Source organism: Bacillus rossius, chromosome 7 (assembly GCF_032445375.1).
Source record: "Bacillus rossius redtenbacheri isolate Brsri chromosome 7, Brsri_v3, whole genome shotgun sequence".
NCBI lineage: Eukaryota > Metazoa > Arthropoda > Insecta > Phasmatodea > Bacillidae > Bacillus > Bacillus rossius.
Window position 1 is genome coordinate 62,338,457 of NC_086335.1, and position 21,272 is coordinate 62,359,728.

The following is a 21,272-nucleotide window of genomic DNA, read 5'->3' on the forward strand; positions in this document are numbered from 1 at the left end:
TAACTTTTGGCGCCAATAACTTAACCCTAAAATTTGTATTAGACATTCTTAGAGTTTTTGTAATGGGAAAACAGGAATATAAAAATTATATCACGGGAATAAGAGTAGTCGGAAATCCACATATGTTAATTTGCTTTATTTCATTCAACCAGTAAACGCACGCTATTAGAAAAATCTGTTACACAGGACCATTAACATTCGTTTTTGAAAATTTAATTTTATGCTACTATTAGACATAAGTGTTTGGTTTTTAACACGCTTTCATTAGCTTTACTTGTAACTAACTAACGACCTATGTAAACTAATCTTGGACGTCGATTTTAACCTACTTATAATTGTCGTATTAATTTGAAACTTTGAATTATATGTAATCCGGATGAAAATACAATAATATTCCTACTAAATTATTAAATATTATTTAGGGGGTTAATTAGGTATAATATAATACGTAAATAATTTTATTCGAAAATACAATAATGTATAATACACAATAATATTCCTACTAAATTAGTAAATATTATTTAGGGCGTTAATTATGTATAATATAACATGTAAAAATTTTATTCAAAAGTGTGTTTCTTAGTTTTTTAAACTTACTATTATTATTGGCTAATATACAATATTTTAAATATATAGAACGGCATTTATAAAATTTTTTAATGCGGTCATAAAGGCTGAAAAATAATAATTTGCCTTGAATATTGCACTTAGTCCTGTGTTAAGCTAAACGAAATTACCTGAAATATTTAAACGTGTGTTTTTTGCAGCCAAGTAAATAAATTGCTTTGTATAGTACGTTTGACTTATTCCCTGCTGATTTTAATAGGAGAGACGGTTTGTGAACCTTCTGTACCTGTTTTGCATTGCAAATTTCTTGGGAAACTCTTCGGTTTTACGTCTCACTTCTCACTGCACCAAAACAGCAAAGCGACGAATTGCTAATAAAGTCAATTTTCAACGGTGGGAAATCCTTAATGTAGGTAGAAGCGCTACAATTCTTTATATATAAATTTTACAATCACCTTTTATTATATTGCTACGCTTTACGATGCATAAATATTTATTACAATGAAATTTTCGTAAAAAAAAATGTAATGTTCGCTTTAAAGGATTGAAATTTTTTTTTGGGTACAGAATCGATTTATTCACAGGCGAATTTGAAAATTTCAAAAACATACCTGAGGACCAAGAATACAATTAAAAGACGTGAGTTATGAGATACATCTCTTTCTTCAAGTTGGATATAGGACCTGGCAAATGAACATTCATCATTGTCACTGATCTAAAAGGTTTGTCGCAATGTCTACACTCTGTTTAAGATAAGATGCAACTTTTTGACAGGAAAAAAATTCATTCTTTGACCGTTTAGCATTATTTTTCTTTATGAAATCAACAAAATAATTATTGATGCATGTATAGCTAGTCCGGTACTTCATGAATCCGTGTCTGTTTCATTAATTGCCTTACAATATTCGGCTGGCAAAGTCCGAACGTTCTTTGCAGCACTTGTCGAAGAAGGTTTCTCGTTATCTTGACTAGAGTGGTACAGATGGAAAGGAGACTACAAGAAAAATATAAGAAAAAAATTCGACATGAAGTTTCCCGCCTGAGACAGGGTATACACATAGCGTCGGCTAACTATTAAAACCTCCTAAGTATGAATTTTGAGACTGGTGTTGCAGATGACTTTGGTTCATAAATTACTGACCCACAGGCCTGTAAAACCTCCAAAGTCAAATTATGAATGCAAGGACTTTTATCGGACTTAAAAGAAACTGCTACGTCTTACTTTTTCCTTCATTTTATTGATCACTACCTTCTGTGTCTTAAAAAAAATTATAAATAATTTACACAATGTATTTTATTTTTTTATAATTAAATATCCCCTTATTTTGACATTTTGATGTGATAACATCTTATAAATCGATGAACGCCGGCTGCACGCAGAAAAATTGTCACGTTCCGCCTGAGCCGAGCGTGCAAGAACCGGCCAACCACCGTGCGAGAAAATCTTCTATAGGCTAATATCAAACAGGTTAAGGCGGGCATTTTAACGAATTGTTCGTGATTATATTTAAACAAATTATTAAAATTAATTAATTTTGCAAAATCTGTAAATAATATTTGACAATTAAAAAGTATGCAATTTTTCATCAATGTTTTCTTATGACGTTATCACGTAAAATTATCGTCCGTAAAGTGACTTTAGACAACCCCCCCTTATTATTTATTACAGCATGTCTGTTTTTTTTTCTCCATTATATCCCAAACAAAATTTTTTTTTTTTTTTTTTTTACCTTTTCTGTAAAAACATGTGTATTAGACCAGACGCTTTCGATAGTAGACAGACGATGGATGGAGTGGGGCTGACACTCATATTGACCCCTATCCGACAGACGGACTTGTCGTTCCGGCCAGCCCTGACGAATGCGTGAGGTGAGAAGAGTGATGGAGCGTGGAGAACCCCGAGAAAACCCGAAGGATGCGGCAACGTCCGCCACGTTTCACCACTCGCCAAACACCCGCGCTCGACCCGGATCGCCTCGGCCGGGGGGGGGGGGAGGGTGGTGGGGGGGGGGGGAAGAGAGAGAGTGTGTGTGTGTGTGTGTTCGCATCTCTCTAGACGCGGCGCCTGGACCGTATACGAGCGGGTAGACATCACCACACGACCTTTTTCACAGCGAAACCGACTGTGGACGTTCACACGGCAATAGCTAGCTCATATCTGGTTCATTTCCCTCAAGTTATTATTAATTACACTGTGATGTGCGCATGTAAATGTCACACACGAGGTTAACAGAATTACCGGGTTGTAAAGTGGAATTGATCACTTCTTTACTGGTCGTCTCAATGATGATTCATTTCGGATAACTGGAAAACTACATATATTATTTGAAAAAATGCTCGAAAGAAACACCTACTCTATTTTATTTTACTGGCACAATTACTTACAAATTATACTCCTAAAAATAACCAACATAATTCCCAAATGCTGTTTTCCATCTAATATAACATTCGTTTAACTTGTTAAACAATTTATTTGCGTTCGATGTACGGAAAATTTACTCAGATATTTAAGGACGAGATGTGCCATAGGCGGACTTTTGGAGGGGGAAGGGTTGCTTCGTATTCTGAAACCCCCGCTATCGAAGTCCTGCGCACTCCCATGCATATCATCTACGGCGTGAATGTATAGGATGTTCATGAAAGAAGGTCCCATTTATAAATGTCAAAAGTATCAACTGTAAGCGTTGTAGAGTTTTGATCCAATTAAAGAGTAACTCGGGTAGTTTTAGATACGCGCATCCACGAGTATATAGATTTGTTGTTTTCTCGCTCGCAGCGCCATTTGCGCAAAATGGCGACTCCTGAGCTTACAGCTTTTTTGTGTTCTACAATTTGCTAAGAGTGAATCTATAAACTTTGTTTGGCAGCAGGCTGGAGCTCCTCCCCACTGGAATCTGCACGAGAGCGGTTGAACGTCGAAGTCCCGTTGGATTGGTCCGTAATGGTAGAGACGACAGAGCTCTTTTTTCGCCGGCCTCCACGTTCACCTGGCGTAACGTAATTGGACTTTATCCTTAGGGGGCTTCACATTCACAAAAGATCGAGTCTCCGTTCCGTCGCTATACCTAATGAATTTGCCAGAGTTGAAATACAGAATTGAAGAGGTTTTTACTTCCATTAATCCGGACTTGTTTAACAAAGTGTGGGTAGAATATGACTTGTATGGTTACAGGTGCACATATTGAACGTTTGCAAGAATAACTAGATTAGTTTACCTTCAATTTGATTTATCATTTGTTGCAAATAGCCTAAAGTAAACTTTTAGAGACCGGAAAAATTCGCGGGTTCAGTGACCTTCAGGATAGAGTCCACAATCCTCTGCATACTCGGGCAAATGCCAACTGTTCATTGGCTGCTGACTTGTGAGTCGTCTCGATTATGTGGCGTGTGATTCGACGCTTCTATGAGTGAGGGTCTCTAATAATTGGCCCTCATTCCTCCAGCAAAACAGTGAACCAATGGTAGAAGCAGCACTAAGGTATAATTATTTGAATTTTAGCATAACACGAAATGAATCCGCGAAATTTTCAGGTCTCTAGTTATAATTAATACCATTGAAACCGGGACATCCTGTGCAACAAAGAACTTGTTTTTCCAAGTTCGCTGCGGAAGCACACTGTCGCCGTGTTCCTTGGAAAGGGGCGGCGAATGCACGATTAGGGGGGGGGGGGGGGGGGTGGAAGGCAGAGCGTGAAGAGGGAGGTCCGAGCGGAGGTCTAATTTGCTCGGCCGTCCGCAAAGTCGAGGATAATCGGGCTTAATTACCGGCTGGCGAAGCAGCGGTGGGTCGATGGAAGGGGGTAGGTTTGCGTGGTTATCGCGACCCATCGCACCAGCGAGGTGGCTAACCACCACCCAGGGTAAAAAAGGGAAGAAGGGTTCGGAGTAAGGGGAAACTACTGGAGAGTATTGACCCATTATTTAAGACCCTTTCTATCGCCGAGGGACTCGACGATGGTTAAGGGACCCGCCTCGTCAGGGGTGTGTGTGTGTTAGTGAGGTGGGATGATAAGCGCGACGTTCGATGGTATTTCTAGCGCGGTATCGCCTCTAAGCGCAAGGCTCTGAACTGGCGCGCAGTCTTCTCGTCGTCACAGGACAACTGTGAAAATTGAGCGGTGACCGTAACATTACATGGCCGAGAAATGAAGATAAAGGTGTAATGCAAGTCCCTTTAAGTGCTTTCGAGAATCTGTACTGGTTTTTTTACGCCTAAAAATTACTCTGAAAACATGCGTTTTAGCCATTTTTAAATCTTCTAAAAATAAATTTTTAAAACTTAATCCGAAATCGAAAGAACTTTTCGGCCCTCAGCGAACTCTTATTGCTTTTCGTAAGCAGACTCCACTGGGATATCTTGAGTAGTTTTGAAATCGCGTTGTTTTTCCTGAAGCTCTGCACACTGTATATGTGCCCGGGTAGGCGTAAGACGTAAGGCGAGGTCTTCACTGATAGTAAAGGGCTATTTCTGTAAAATAACACACTATATATATATCTTTGCATTTGTCATTCTCTCACAAGTTTTCAACAAATACTGTGTTATAATCACTGTAATAATGGTGTTCTTTAATTTCCTAAGAAATAATTCTGTAATTTCAGTCCAACGTGCATTTCATTTAAAGTTTGACTCCTGAAGTCCCTGACCATTAGATTTGTCGTGATGGTCGAGACGAAAGAACTCTTTTTCGTTGGCCTCCACTTTACGCCTGACATAACGCTATGCGATTTTTTCCCCCCTGATCGTGTCTACGTTGCACAGCTACCTAATGATCTGCCAGAGTTGAGAAACAAAATTGAAGAGGCTTTATGCTTCCATTACTCCGGGCTTGTTAACCAGGGTGTGGGAAGAATTGGACTTTAGGTTGGCCGTGTGCCGTGTAACTAAAATTACACATTCTGAACATTTGTAAGAAAAACTATGTTAGGTTACCTTCAATTTAATGCATAATTTTTTTGCAAATAGTCTAAATAAAACTGTTATGATATACCATTGAAACTGGGACACTGTTGTATGATCATCCTGCATTTATTTAAGGACATTAGAGCTGAGCTGTAACTGGTCCCTGTGGGTGGTCGCGATTGGAGGAGGGCTTAGCCAATCAGGACGCGTTTGATTCAGCGCTGGATGGCTGTGGTTGGTCCGCTGGCGGTAGACCCAGCCAACCACGAAAAAAACACGGGACAGCGCTACAAAGTTTCAACACGCGACTGGTCTGGAAAATATCTTTCCGCGGAAAAAAAAATGCAACGGGTCGCTGATTATTCGTCACGGTGGCGGGGAGCGTGGAAGAGGCGACGATCGCTGTAAATCCATCCGGGTTTGTTCCACGGTTCGCGCGCCAGCCGACAAATAGGTCCTCCCCTCCCCCACGATAATTCTCCCCGCCCGCGTTCGCCTCGGCAGCGGAACGTGACGTCATGCGCGAAGTCGGGGAACTACTGTCGCGCGGAACGGGTATTAATTAGGTCACGTGGTTTTGCGAGCTCAACCAGCAGTGCGTTAACCGCGCGCGCCCGACGGCCCCAGTGCAGCGCCGCAGCATTGTTTGCGACCGGCAACGTGAAATATGTCCCGCGCGCCGCCGACACCTCGGCGCAGATCTGCATGTCTGTTGTTCCGCGACAGCAGAGTTCGTGATTGCACAGGTCCCCGAACAAGTTGGCAGTCGGTGTTAAAAATAAAAATGCGCTCTCTTTAAAAAAAATTGGTTGTCGGTAAAGTCGGTTTACAGACGATAGTTTAACGTGACAACGTCATAACAAAACATTGATGAAATGATTGCATACTTTTGTGAATAAAATTGAATCATTTTTATTGAATTATCACTATTTTGTATGGATACAAAGAAGGAGTGAAATGAAATCTACAATTTAATTATTTGCACTCATTAGTTCAAATATGTTTATTACTTTAACAAAGAGATTATTTCAACTATAACTTTTATACATGTTTGCTATTTAACTTCTTCCAATCTGTGTTATTCTGTTAAGGATAGGACGATGATAGGAAAAGTAGGAAACGAATGGGAGTGTTTCAAGTTTAATGTGCCTCGAAAAATTCAAATCGATGGTTGTTCCAATCGAGTGGAAGAGAGATAGATGCGGCGCAAGCGTATAATGAGCGTAACGGGACACAGCGTAACGGGACAATGTGCGTTACGGGACACTTTTTCGTGCGTGTAGCCGGCGTTCATCGATTTATTAGACGTTGTCACGTCAAAACAACTGTTTGAACACACAAATTAGTTTGCCATTTTCAATTATCATTATATATATCAAGCTACAGTTTGGAATGTGTTTCATCGGTTCAAAACACACAGAAAATAATTTTCCGTGGTTTTGCAAAAGATTCATGTGGAAAATAGTTGCCAAGAATTAGTTTCTAATACTATAAGACATATTATGGTTATTTTTGCATGTATGAAAAACGTTTTTTGAGTTAATATTTCTTATGGAAATTGGCGAATAATTTTGCATTTTATCGCATGTTACATATAGATATATAATAACAATGCGAAACATAATCAAATATTCAATAAGTTGACTTTATGTTGTTTTGTTATGCTTATAAACGTGCGCAGTTAATACTGGAAAGATATTCTGGGGAACGGTTTAGAAATAAATTTTACTACTGTACTGGGAAAACACAAATTATAAATGCCCGGGTAAGAATCCAAACCCAGTATTACTGCGAACACTACTTTGTAGTAATACAGTTGTTTTCATGTAAATGTACACATTAAAAAATATCTGCAATTCTACACGAATATTTCTGTTCCAAGTACAAAAACAAATTACAATTGGGTAAGACTTGTTCGCGACAGCAGATTTAGTGATTGTAGTCTCCAGAAAGAGCATGCAGTTGATGTTACAAAATAAGCACTCTTTATAAAACTGGTTGAACACATAAATTATCTGGAAGTATTCATTTATAAATAAAAAATTAAGCTATAGTTTGGAATAAGTTACATAGGTTCATAACCTTAAAGATACGTATTTAATTGTTTATTTGTTTATTTATTCACGGTCAAATTCAGCCATCGGCTTAAGATGCTGTTTTGAAAATACGCAAGCACAAAGAAAATAAACCAAAATCGGGCAAAAAAAAAACACCTTGGAGTTTCACGGAATGTTCTGTGCTATCTACGTTTTAATTTTTCGCATCGCCTGATTTTGAATTGTTTTCTGTGTGTTTACAAAGTTATCTTTTTATGACTGTTATTGAGGCTTCTTATGACGTACCTACATTGCAATCAGCAATGACTTTATGTCCAAGTTACATCTTAAATCAATATTTTTCATTGCAAGAACCATTTAAAGAACAGCCGTTTGCTGTCTTACAATATTGGTAGGTGACAAAATAAGTTCACTATGAAAACTAAATAAATATACTAAAATATTAATGTATTTTAAAATTAATACCAACAACATAAAACTAAAACATCAATTAAACATTTTATAAAATATATAAAAAAAGACATAAAAATAATTCAATATTTTCACATACAATTCAGTAGATTGACAACATTTCTAACGTATTGGCTTTAGTTGACCCTACAATCGTGAATTTAATTTAGATTGACTGGAAATGAAACCAAATTCCAGTCAGCCTAATATCACGTTACCATTTATACGAGTAAGAGCTTGAGGAAGGCTTTCAAAAATTATTGTTGCTTTAAAATACAAAAATGAATTAATGTTTTTATTATGTCATCATATACACGATAAGTATTTTAGCACACACTTGTTACTGTTGAACGCAATTTATCACAAAGTGTTGTTTAGTTGTGGACTTGAGTTTTGAAAACTTTTCTTTACTGATTGATAAATCAATATAAACTTCTTGTAATTAATTCTATATTACTGGCAAAATTTTAAGAAAAAAATTAAAACCCACTGTTATTCTGTAATTTTTATATTTAAAATTAGTGAAGAAAAAATACAGGAGTATTAATAGTAACCTTTTCCGTGAAAAAATGTTGTGTTAGAGGAATTCAGTGGTGAAAATATACTTTACGAATGACCTCCATAACATGGTAAATTGCATCTGCATCTGATCTGCATCTGTATCAGGCTCTCTCGACCGCAAGGGTCTCTGCGACCCTAAGTTCCCACAAAGCTCCGGCACAAGCCTCGCCGCCTACATTTCCATAACCGAACCAGACAGCTGCGACTGCAGAGGTCCTGGCGCTGCTACGGTCTGTTTCACAAACATCAACTGGGTTGAACATTAAAAAAAATCCACTTACTTAATCAATGTATCCAATGCTTAAGAATGAGAAAGAAACTATTGCCTGAATACAAAAAAATGGTTGTCTGTAAAGTCGGTTTACGGAAGATAGTTTAACGTGACGTCATAACAAAACATTGATGAAATGATTGATCCAGAAGAAAAGGAAATATCATATTCGGCCTGAGACTGAGCCGTAATAGGTTTTTGCAACCAAACCATTTAGGCATTAAAAATATTATATTATTTTAGGAAGAATTTTTTTTTAAATTTTTCTATCTTTTGTATGATAAAATCTACCTCTGCATACTTTTATGAATAAAATTGAATCATTTTTATTGAATTATCACTATTTTGTATGGATACAAAGGAGTGAAATGGAATGTAGAATTTTAATTAATAAATTTACTTTTATTTGCATTAATTTTTCAATTATATTTATTACTTTTGAAATGTTACGTGCACCGTATTTATTTTTACAAGTTCAAAAAAAAAAAAACTCGCACCTACCGGGATTCGAATCGACAACCTTACGACGCTGACCGCTCAGCCACGAGGCCATGCATGAAGTATGATAGTTTCAGATCGTATATACAAGTTATAATCATTTTGTTCACGGTAGGGGAATAATATTATTTCGTTTTAATAACTCGATTTTATAACAAATACGCATCCCAAATACACCAAACTTATTTATAAGGTGTTACAATATTTTTTAAAACATTGTGCAAAAGACCCCGGTTGTAATTTGAATTATTATGTGTAACTGTAAAACACCATTGTTGATTCAAAACGTATTTGAATATTCAACATTACTTTTAAATAACCGTACCGATTGTGCTGAAAATCGGTGGACGATCGTTAAATTACATAATATTAATAATTCAAACGACGAAAATATGATTGAAAAGTCAAATCGATGGTCGTTCCAATCAAGTGGAAGAAAGATGCCACGCATGCGTACAATGAGCAAACAGTAACATCCGTAGTGGGATATCCGTAGTGGGACACTTTTTCGTGCGTGCAGCTGGCGTTCATCGATTTATTAGACGTTATCACGTCAAAAAAAGTCGTTTCAGGAATTTTGTCGATAATATTTGAATTATTCCAAAAGAACACGTACGGGTAGTCCTCGCTTATAAAAAAAACACAGAAATATGTCATTATTGTAAAGTAATTTTCTGATGGTGCCCGTAGTAAATTGAAAACTAGTACAGCTATTAAGACGAAACTTTTTAATCACAATTATACATTTGACTAACATACAAGGTATGGTACACATAATCTGATTTTTTTAAAAAATAATTATGAAAAAATTCGATTGTTTTATTTAAATTAGCATTTAACAGATTTCAATATGTATATTTTGACATAACTAAAATATTGTTACAAAATTAATTTATGATATATCAGAAGCAATTGAAGAAAAATCAGTTAAATGTGATGGTAGTTTTTAACTGATTTAAAAAAAAGAGGAGGTTCTCAATTCGTCTGTAGATATCGTTTTATGTATGTTCGGGCATAACGTCTTTGTTTATGAACCGATTTTATTGATCCTTTTTTGCGTTGGGTTCAATATAGATCCAAGGTGATCACATTTTAATTTCATTATTATGGACTTTTTACTTCGAAGATAGGCCATGGAACTCCTCAAAATCAAATGCTTAATGTATAGTGATTGATGTATTGTTAGGTTTTCAACAGTTCCAAAACAAGGTGGGTACCTAACTATGTTTAAGGATGAGCTGGACTGGACTGGACTTGACTTGACTTGGACTACGAACAACACGAATATGTAGATTGAGTTATTATGGATATTATGTCAATACTATAGAACTATAGAACTACGCAGAAACACACCGGAACACTTTAGCGAAAAATAACAGCGTAAAACAGTGAACTTATTTATTGTGTGTGAATTATACAATTTTCAATATATAGATATGTTTTCTGCTGAGCTTTTTTATAATTCTTTGCTGTATCTTCTTAGAATTTTGATATATTTAAAAAGCCGTTAATATCTATACTGATATAAAACAAAATTATGATTTCCATTAAAATATCGGTAATAGAAAGATACTACTATATTTCTTCTTCTGTAATGATTTCCATTTGGTTACATCCCAGTCCATCATAAATAGCGTTATCATAATTGCATCCCATGCCGTAATTTCATGTAAAATTTATTCGGTATCTTTAGCTCAAGTTACCATATTTAACTCCTCACTAATTTCTGTGTGTTTAATCTCTTCTTCTAAAACTGTCTTGTATATATATATATATATATATATATATATATATATATATATATATATATAAATCACACGAAGCAATCTTAAAAAGTGTGAACAGCAAAGGAAAAAATTAAAAATTAATAAAAAGGGGTTGTCTGTAAAGTCGGTTACGGGCGATAATTTTACGTAAAAACGTCTTAAGAAAACATTGCTGAAAAATTGCATACTTTTTTAATTTTCAAATATTATTTACAGTTCTTGCAAATTTAATATAAATAATTTGATTAAATATAATTACGAACCATTAGTTAAAAAGCCCGCCTTAACCTGTTTGATATTATAGAAGATTTTCTCGCATGGTGGTTGTCCGGTTCATTGCACGATCGGCTCAGGCGGAACGTGGCAATGAGTCATGTTTTTTTTTCGTGCGTGCAGCCCGGCGTTCATCGATTTATAAGACGTTATCGCGTCAAAAAGACTGAAACCCGCGGTCCGCGACGAAACCCGACAAGCCCGGCCGCACATCTGGCAACACCGCGCGGTGCTCGGAGCTCGTAAAAATTTCCGAGTCGCGCCCCGTCGGGGCCCCGAGCTCCGGCGAAGGAAGCGGAAGTGGCGGACTGACCTCCGGCGGGGGTCGTAAAGGCTCCCCCTCCCCTCAGGGCCAGGAGATTAATCCCGTGAGACGGATGCCACCGGCCGAAGCTCGGTCCGGTCCCCTTCCCCGCTCTAGTGAGTTACGTTGCCCCATTCAGCTGCGGGGAACCCGATAACACCCATCGGTCACGTGGCGCTGGGGTGGGACGGCTGTATTGCCATCGGGAGTGACGCCTTCCGAACCAGCTCCTCTTTTCGCCCGCGGCAGAGGTGACCAGCGCTGCGTCAATCTGCGAGGTTCACAGGGGCTCCGCTAGCAAATACACCGGCCAGCTCTGTACTAATAACGAATACACTAGCGACTAATACCTGGCAGCTCTATATTAATAACGAATACACTAGTGACTAATACCTGGCAGCTTTATACTAATGACGAATACACTAGCGACTAATACCGGGCAGCTCTATACTAACAACGAATACACTAGCGACTAATACCTGGCAGCTCTATACTAATAACGAATACACTAGTGACTAATACCTGGCAGCTCTATACTAACAACGAATACACTAGTGACTAAACCTGGCAGCTCTATACTAACAACGAATACACTAGCGACTAATACCTGGCAGCTCTATACTAATGACGAATACACTAGTGACTAATACCTGGCAGCTTTATACTAATGACGAATACACTAGCGACTAATACCGGGCAGCTCTATACTAACAACGAATACACTAGCGACTAATACCTGGCAGCTCTATACTAATAACGAATACACTAGTGACTAATACCTGGCAGCTCTATACTAACAACGAATACACTAGTGACTAATACCTGGCAGCTTTATACTAATGACGAATACACTAGCGACTAATACCGGGCAGCTCTATACTAACAACGAATACACTAGCGACTAATACCTGGCAGCTCTATACTAATAACGAATACACTAGTGACTAATACCTGGCAGCTCTATACTAACAACGAATACACTAGTGACTAAACCTGGCAGCTCTATACTAACAACGAATACACTAGCGACTAATACCTGGCAGCTCTATACTAATAACGAATACACTAGTGACTAATACCTGGCAGCTTTATACTAATGACGAATACACTAGCGACTAATACCGGGCAGCTCTATACTAACAACGAATACACTAGCGACTAATACCTGGCAGCTCTATACTAATAACGAATACACTAGTGACTAATACCTGGCAGCTCTATACTAACAACGAATACACTAGTGACTAAACCTGGCAGCTCTATACTAACAACGAATACACTAGCGACTAATACCTGGCAGCTCTATACTAATAACGAATACATTAGCGACTAATACGTACAGCTCTTTACTAATAACTTTAAAAGTCCGTAAATTTATTGTAATTTCTAAAAGTGTATATCCTGATGATATCTGCTGGGATGCGGGACGTAAACTTGGTACACTCTGCGACTTTAAAAACCAGCCATGTGCCAGAAAAATACACGCCTACGAAGTCCTTGAAGCGACTCATCAAACAATAGCCTAGGTCAGTGGTAGCAGCTGCCCGCGCGCCATCTTGGACCTACCGAGGCATGGGCAGAGGCACCACCAAAAAAAAAAAAAAAATTCTTGACTACTTAACTAAATAAGATAATTACACTTTTAAATTTCAACTTAAAAATAACATTCCTTTAGATTGATGTAATTATGTTCTATCACAAACAAAAATAGCATAGAATATAGTAGGGGGAAAAAATATGGGTTTCTTGTAGGTTCTGAAAAAAACTTTGTGATACAAACTGATCCGCTAGAATTTTTTTTTTAATTTTGTAACCGACCCCACGTTCTTTTACGGTTGGCTACACTTTGCCTTGGGTAAATCACATCTAACTGTAGCGAAACAGCGTCTAGTGTTGTTTGGACATATAGGTTTTAGAAATTTCAATAAGAATTACGGTATATCAAACCTTTATTAATAAAATAGAATTCAAGGTTTGTGCGGAATTCAGCACTCCACTTATTTTGACAACACACACACACACACACACACACACACATATTAGACTTCCGCGAATGACAAGTAGGCCTACCATTTAGCAATGTTAGCAGACGATTAACATATTTTCTGCCTAATGCGCTAATGATTTATTTTCTTTTCCAGGACCAGGCAAACAGGACAAGAAATCAAGAAATGAAGACTGCGTAGAAATTTTGCGTAAATAAGGTATGAACTTTTTTCTTTCCTTTGTATATTCTTTTCAATATCGTACTTAGCTAAGGTACAAATCGGTTTTCAAACACAAAAAAAAAAAAAAAAAAAAAAGGTTTGTCGAATTTTCCACTCTAACATAATAATTATTTTTGAAGTATTATTTTAAACCACAAATCTTTTTTTATTCTTTTATAATCTAAAACGGTCTTATCGCTTCAGTTCTTAAATTGCATTGAAAGTATGCACACATGTTTTAAAATTAATTCTATAACGAGAACTACTTTATTTCACTCCAAGAACTTAATCAAGACTGTATTTTACTCCTGAACTAACACACCCCAACTTATTCTAAATATAAGATTTAAAAGAAAATATATAATTTTTATTTGTATGTAGCTTTTTTTTTACATCCTGTGAAAATTACGTTTCATGGTACGCGCGCATCGTAAAAATTCACTCACATCATTGTTTCATAACATCTTTAAGGAGCATAACTTCAAAAAAGCCGTAAACATGGAAAAAAATAGCTTTATAGTTACGTAAATAACTTGTCATGCTGTCAGGCTTGTTGTGTCGTTCCTCTTTTGTTATGGGCTTGTTTATTGGAACGTGTCTTCCACGGCAATTCACGACCCCTTTTGTTCGCGAGAGAAAGACAGAGATAGAAAGGGAAAGGCAGAGAGAGAGACAATATAGAGGATTGTTCGTACCCCAGTCCATCGCCAGATGAGCTCGAGTGAAGGAACAAAGCTGACAGGCGCTGAAGACTCTGCCACGCCGTCAAACTCTCGTTCAGAAAACTTCCCAATACACTTGGTCGGATAAAGAATTGGAGGGTCGAAACGGTAAGTAGAATGGGAGGGAAAATATTTTTTGGAATACAGTATCTTTCACGGAAATCTAAAATAAAATAAAAAATCTCAAATAAGTTCCAGTGTCTCTATTTCGCAATCAATTTCTTTCAAAGTGTTTCACCATCAACGAACAAACTGTTCGTACATTTTTTAAAGGAAATTATTGATTGTATAAATTATTTATAGGCTTATCAGGGCAGCTTCTCTCCCCCCCCCCCCCCCCCCACCTTTTGCCAAATTTTCCCTCAGGATATGCTCTTGTTTGGAGGGTTATGACAAAACAGAAATCGCCACTAGCGCAAACGTGTTTATTTGACCATTTATAGATGTCTTGAGCTTTCGTGGAATGTTTGAAACATAGGACTGGTTCTAAAATAATTTGAATGTTTGATGGAGTTGGTGGATCAGAATTGCGGCCGAACTCAACGAATCGTTAACATGGCTAAGGACGCAGGGAGATTAAAGAGGTTATAAAGTGTGGAAAATTAAACCAACACAATGTTGATGTGAATATCGTACGTCAAGTAATTCATCTGTAGGAGGATATTTGTTTCTATAAATTTCTAATATCGCAGAATATTCATTTTACTATACAATGGATATTAATTTAGTTTTAGAAATTACAGATCCAATTTATAAATAATTAAATGCATAAAAATAATAAGTTCAAATCTCAAATCCAGCGTGTTGTTATTCATTATTTTAATCTTAAAATTTATATAAAAATGAAGATGTTGAGTGAGCTCCGAGCCTTAGTAAATCTTGATGGTGTGAGAGGATTTAAAACATATCAGAGGTTATCTGTCTTACGCCAGTATTTTTTTTCGACGATAACCTGACAGCGGGAAAGACCCTTGATAATGAGACAGACATGTATAACTCTCGGAAACGGAAGCCGCTTCTTAATGCGCACAGATACATGCGTTAACCACGTAGTCTGCTACCCGTTCTGGAGCGGAAAGAACACAGTTTGCTCTAGCACCCTGGAGCGGAAAGAACACAGATTGCTCTAGCACTCTGGAGCGGAAAGAACATAGTTTGTTCTAGCACTCTGGAGCGGAAAGAACACAGATTGCTCTAGCACTCTGGAGCGGAAAGAACATAGTTTGCTCTAGCACTCTGGAGCAGAAAGAACATAGTTTGTTCTAGCACCCTGGAGCGGAAAGAACATAGTTCGCTCAGCACTCTGGAGCGGAAAGAACACAGTTTGCTCTAGCACTCTGGAGCGGAAAGAACACAGATTGCTCTAGCACCCTGGAGCGGAAAGAACACAGATTGCTCTAGCACTCTGGAGCGGAAAGAGCACAGTTTGCTCTAGCACCCTGGACCGGAAAGAACACAGATTGCTCTAGCACTCTGGAGCGGAAAGAGCACAGTTTGATCTAGCACCCTGGAGCGGAAAGAACACAGATTGCTCTAGCACTCTGGAGCGGAAAGAGCACAGTTTGCTCTAGCACCCTGGAGCGGAAAGAACACAGATTGCTCTAGCACTCTGGAGCGGAAAGAGCACAGTTTGATCTAGCACCCTGGAGCGGAAAGTACTTAGTTTTCTCTTCCCAACGTAGAGCGGAAACTTTATTGCTGCACGCCTGGATGATTTCACGACACACGAGTTTTTAGTCTCCCACCCCCCACCCCATTTTTTTATCGTCCACTCAGAATCTTCTACCGCAATGAACAACAGCAACTTGTGCCTTTCCTACAAGTAAAAACAAGAAATAAAAAGAGCATATAAACAAATTAGTGTTAATTGAAATGGACGGCGATAAAACAATGTTTGCACCCCTTAATCGTTTTGGAAACTTGAAATATTGCTTGTTTGGAGAACGAACAATATTATCTTTTGTAATAACTTGATGGAGAAAGTATTAGAGCTGCTGTATGAAAAAACGCAATATCGCAAGGAACGTCTAGGAAAATATACAAAGAGAAAAAAAAAATTGTGAGTGAGACTGCCAGTGCTCGCCTGTGATGTGTAGACGTCAGACCTCGGTAAAGAGCAAACTCATGTGTTCTCATGTTGTTCATGTCAGGCAAATAAACTTATAAAACGAAACTCGGACACGAAATTTAAAGTAGAATTCTTTAAAATAATGCTTAGCGTGATAAAAAATATTGGTTGTCTGTAAAGTCGGTTTACGGACGATAGTTTAACGTGACAACGTCATAAAAAAACATTGATGAAATGATTGCATACTTTTATGAATAAAATTGATTCATTTTTTTGAATTATCACTATTTTGCATGGGTACAAAGAAGGAGTGAAATGAAATCTACAATTTAATTGATAAATTTACTTTTATTTGCACTCTTTAATTCAAATATGTTTATTACTTTAACGAAGATATTATTTTAACTATAACTTGTATACATGTTAGCTTGCTATTTAACTTCTTCCAAACTGTGTTATTCTGTTAAAGATAGGACGATGATAGGAAAAGTAGGAAACGAATGGTAGTGTTTCAAGTTTAATGTGCCTCGAAAAAGTCAAATCGATGGTTGTTCCAATCGAGTGGAAGAGAGATAGATGTGGCGCAAGCGTACAATGAGCGTAACGGGACACAGCGTAATGGGACAATGTGCATTACGAGACACTTTTTCGTGCGTACAGCCGGCGTTCATCGATTTATTAGATGTTGTCACGTCAAAAATACGCTTTTCAATACCAAAATTTCTGAATGCAAATCATACACATACTTTCTGCGCTTGCCGCTAGAATTCGCTGCCTGAATCGTAACTGTTGCTTGCCACCACCAAACGCAGATAGCAATTAGCAGGGTGAAACAACCGGAAATTTTAAACTATTAGAAACTGCTCCAATAAAAGCGAAAAAGACTTGGAAAGATACCAAACCCCGGCTTTGGACCTGTATTTCGACAAGGAATTTTATTTAAATACTCCCTATCATTGTAAAATAACACTAAATAGTTAATATTATTAAGTTTCCGCACTTCTATGGCATTACCAAAATATTAGCTTGAAACATTTTAAAACAATATTGTAACCTTTATAGATACTTGTTCTTGCTGAAACGACTGAAATCAATATGTAAACAAAAACTTCCTACAAAATAAAACCTTAAACTAATTCAGCTGACTTAACATTATTATTATATTATTACTTTATTACATTATAAATGTATTAAATAATAATAAAAATCTCCCTAGACGAGGTTTGAACCCTGACCCTATAGTTTGCCATACGCGCTCTATCGCTGTGCTAGTAAGAAATTTAGAAAAGTGGAAGGAGAATATGTACCAGATTTCCTAGGTATTTTAAAACTTGTGATGTGATTACTTTTGACGTGACAACGTCCAATAAATCGATGAACGCCGGCTGCACGCACGAAAATTGTCCCGTTACGCACATTGTCCCGTTACGGTGTCCCGTTACGCTCATTGTTAGCTTGCGCCACATCTATCTCTCTTACACTCAATTGGAACAACAATCGATTTGACTTTTTCGAGGCACATTAAACTTGAAAAACTCCCATTCGTTTCCTACTTTTTCTATTATCGTCCTATGGAAGAAGTTAAATAGCAAGCAAACGTGTATAAAAGTTATAGTTAAAATAATATCTTCGTTAAAGTAATAAACATATTTGAATTAATGAGTGCATATAAAAGTAAATTTATCAATTAAATTGTAGATTTCATTTCCCTTCTTCTTTGTATCCATACAAAATAGTGATAATTCAATAAAAATGACTCAATTTTATTTAAAAAAGTATGCAATCATTTCACCAATGTTTTGTTATGACGTCACGTTAAACTATCGTCCGTAAACCAACTTTAGAGACAACCAATTTTTTACTATGAATATTTTAGTTTGCCAAATATAGTTCAGAGTAGTTTCACTCGCGTGCCAATACATTCGGAACTTCCCATCATGCTTGCATCATGCTTGCGGAAGTGACTATATATGGGTTTATGTTGATACACGTAGGTTCGCCATTTTTTCGACACATCTCCGTTCATCGACTTCAGTTGCATTTTCACGAAATTTCTCCTACCAAACGTCGTATATCGAGAGCTAAAAATTTCCCACATAAAAAAAAAAAAATTCTGAATTTCCTAGTGATTTGAAGTTCCCTTTTATTTTTCAAGCTTCGCTAGCAACCCCCCCCCCCCCCCCCCTTAGTTTTCTAGGCGAGAAGTTTGTCCGAACAATTTTTGCAGCACGTGAAGAGTTTTCAGAGTAAACGACTGGAAGAGGTTTTCAACCCATTATTAAATATTTAGAATGATGCTGAAAAAGAAAAATTATTTGAGTGAATTCAATATTCGACACAAAAGAAAAAGCAAAAAGAATTTTGAGATAAGATGAGAAGGTAAGTTTGGAAGCAAAAATTTCAAATAATATTTTAAAAAGCCTTGCATGGGTTGAGTTGTAGCTTCTCAAGACAGAAACCAACCAAATTATTTTCTGATCAGAGCGCCGGAAAAAGGCTCGAGATTACTACGCCATTCTCGAGGATACACAGACGCTCTTTAAAACAGGCAGGTGGAAACTGCCATGACTTTTAATTAGCTAATTCGAATCCTAGAGAGTACCTCCAATACAAAAATCAAAATAATTTTAAAACTATTTAAATTATTAAGTATGGTGTTGAAACGTTCTAGCCATTAAATGGTTGTTTCGCATACTAAGTTTCAATAATCAACACATATTATAATTTTACTAATATGATTAAATGTTAAAAGTAAAATATCTTAGTGAATGTTAACAGGTTAGGCATGAAGAAAAAAAATTTGACCTTGTAATCTTCAGAGGTTATGATTGTAACTTTTTTTTTTAACATACTTTATTTCCTCTAATAGTTTTCTTCGAATCTTTATCCTCGAATATCGAATTCTGCGAATACTTAGAATTGACGTTATTTGATGATTTGAGGATTTTATAGGCCCGCCCTCACTATTAATTAATCCTGAGCACTTTATAAAACAGCCCGGGTCACACAAGACTACGGTCAATGCACGGCCGAACAGTTTTTGTGAGATTTAGAGTTGCAATTTTTTTGACGTGACAACGTCTCATAAATCGATGAACGCCGGCTGCACGCACGAAAAAAGTGTCCCGTTACGCACATTGTTCCGTTACACTCTGTCCCGTTACGCTCATTGTTCCGTTGCGCTGTGTCCCGTTACGCTCATTGTTCCGTTACGCTGTGTTCCGTTCTTTTCAGGAAAAAAAAAGCTATCTACATATGTCATTGACTATTATCTATAGCTATATATAATTGTTTGTTAGTCATTAACTAATTAGTTACAGCTGCATATGTTTATTATTTAATGATGGACTGTTATGCGAGATTTATTTAAATCCTAACAAGGAATTACAATAAATTGATCTTTATTGCAAGAATATCGAGTTGTGATTGATTATAATTAGACAATAAACAAAATTATTTATATAATAAAAAAAAATTATAAATATTTTAAGTCAAAAATTGTACCAACCCGATGATATTCTAAGACATAAAACCGAAGAGCATTAAATACTTACTGCGACCCAAGTCTATCCGCGTAGGTATAACCAACAGGGGTCAACCCAAAAGGTGGTCTAGGCCTACTTGCAGGCAACCAGCGGACAATTTCATATTTAAAAAAATGGGTGCGTTTACTTACGTACGCGCTTTAGAAGTTGTACTTACTTGGCGTTGTAAAAAAATTAATTTTAATTTTTCATTCAAATAATTACTAAAAAAATAATAATAAAAGGCTAGAAGTGATATTAAAAAAATTGTTGGTAAATTATAAATTAAATAAAATTAATAAAAAAAATCAATACTCAGTATTAAATACTAATATAATCACGTGTTAAAATAATTAAATAATATAGTAAAATAAACGAGATAAAAATTTAATTATTAATGAAAATCAATAAATAGACTGAATTTTTAAAATTCATTTAGTTTAATTATTTATTAAATTTTACTGTAATAATTGAAAATGCAAATAAATTATGCATACGAAAACATAACCTCGCTTATATAAATACACTTTATACAAGTTTATAAACAATTTATATCACTAATAATATAAATAGATATTTTTAATTATTAGGACCAGTATTCAGTATCAATCACTAACGTATAAGATTTAAACACAAATACATATGTAGTTTTTTCATCCTTGGAACATTTCGTTGCATGGTGGGCGTGCATCGTAAAAACGTTTTTTTTTTTTTTATAACGCACCTAAAGAAGTATAAATTCAAAAAGTTTCCTTTGAAACATGGTTTGGGGTTATTCCCTCCTCTTGGCAAGTGGGATATACGCCCTTGTGTCGCATCGTCTTCTTTTACAGCCGCGCGTGTCTGCCCGAAGAGACGAAGGCGCAGAGGAACAAATCCCACGCCCGTATGCGGCCGAGTTAAGCGGGGCGGTGGTATAGTGGAGCTCGCAGTCTCGCTATCCAGTCACGACTCGGCGGCGCAGTTAAGCCCTTGGCGCCAGGTGCTCCCGCCTCGCTAGGCCGGCTGGGTTCAATCCGCCGGCGATTGGCACGCCCCCCGCCGCGCGCGACGGTTTTCATGGTCACGTGGGCGGATTACAACAGCTGGTTCCCATTCCAAAAT

The 21,272-nt window shown here is 36.9% G+C and overlaps 1 protein-coding gene across 1 annotated transcript in view; it reads left to right on the forward strand.

Annotated features, from left to right (window-relative positions):
• Nucleotides 1-21,272, forward strand: part of LOC134534184 (neuropeptide F receptor-like) — a 358,451-nt gene that overhangs the window by 124,414 nt on the left and 212,765 nt on the right. The window contains exon 2 of the mRNA XM_063372336.1: nucleotides 13,789-13,851. The gene's annotated coding sequence lies outside the window, so the exon portion shown is untranslated. The remainder of the gene's footprint in view (nucleotides 1-13,788; nucleotides 13,852-21,272) is intronic.